This window comes from Oryzias latipes, chromosome 13 (genome assembly GCF_053564925.1).
Source record: "Oryzias latipes strain Hd-rR chromosome 13, Olatipes_Hd-rR_3.1".
In the NCBI taxonomy this organism is placed as follows: Eukaryota; Metazoa; Chordata; class Actinopteri; order Beloniformes; family Adrianichthyidae; genus Oryzias; species Oryzias latipes.
The window spans coordinates 11,685,996-11,687,356 of NC_136249.1; positions in this window are offsets into that span (position 1 = coordinate 11,685,996).

Consider the following 1,361-nt stretch of genomic DNA (forward strand, 5'->3'; position numbering starts at 1 on the left):
TAAGTTAGAATAAATAGAATAAGAGAGTAAATGCACAGAAGCACATTGAATAAAACTGTTATTGTACTTTGAGCAATGATCTAAAGAAGGAAGGAAATGTTCAGGAGGTCTAACGCTTCTATTGGTTGTATGACTCAACTAATTTGGTGTTGCAAAAAATTGGGATGAGACTTTCATCATGCATCTGTCCAGACATCCGGAAGGATGTCTCCTCCAGAAACAGTACACTTGTGAATGTCTTGGAGACCAAGCCTCTTCTGTTTGAGGAGAAAGAGCAGTCACTCCCCATGCAACGCTCAATGGGGAGTGACTGCCTGTTTATGAGATGTGAGATCTCAGAGGTTGTAAAACTATGACAGAGGTGAGTCACCAAAAAAACAAGACCTTATCTGTTCTGTTACAAAACAGGTTCTTCAAGTGTTTTAAAGCATTTTTAGAGCACGGACCAGCTTATTAAGTCAGGTCAAAGTAGAATTTAAAGGTTCTCCTGAAAAGTGTTCAAAACTACAAACTATAGCTCCTCCATTTCTTTTTAAAAGTGGTTCATGGTTCATTGTTTTAAAAAAATAACTGCATTTTTTTAAATACTGTACTAATTTATTAGATGTCAACCAAATGAAGTTTTTAAGTTCAAAAGCAAACAATTAAATTATGATAAAGGAAAATTTACAATTTTACAATATTACGGTTATAGCCTATTGCTAATGTCAGTTTTTTCTGACTTAGATTCTTCTTGACTATAGTCAATAAAACTGTTAAGATAATATTATAAAGATGGAGATTAAAAAATATGAGAATTTCTTTACATCATCCACTGTAGTTCACTTACCCTTATCTTAAAACAAAAATTAGGAAAGCAGTAAAGTCTTGCTTTTAATAAATAAAGTAGTCCTAAAGCGATTTCAACTTTATACAAGCAAATATTAGCAGTTTCTGTTAATGAGGGATACTTTGTTCAGTCAAAAGAGAACATTTCTATCTAAAGTTATTATTAGTGTAAAAAAAATAGAACAAGAAAAAATAGGAAATCATATTTTAGTAGCAAATTTGTTCATGAAGCTATGGAAATAAATCCTAAATCCTGACATAAATTGTTGAAGAATCTTTCTGAAAAACGACACTAAATATATATTTTCACGAAGTTAATTTCTTTACAGACTTGGACGTTTTTACTGTAAGAGAATGTCTAGATCTTTAAAAACTACAAATCCTGCTGTTCCTCGGTGACAAGTTTTTTCCTGTTGTTCTTAACTGATTGCTCCAGCGTCCAATCAGTGACGTGGATTGGGAGCGGGAGTGGAAAAATAATTGACTTTTTGTAGGCGGGACTTCCTCGTCGGTTGTGATTGGATGGCAGGCTG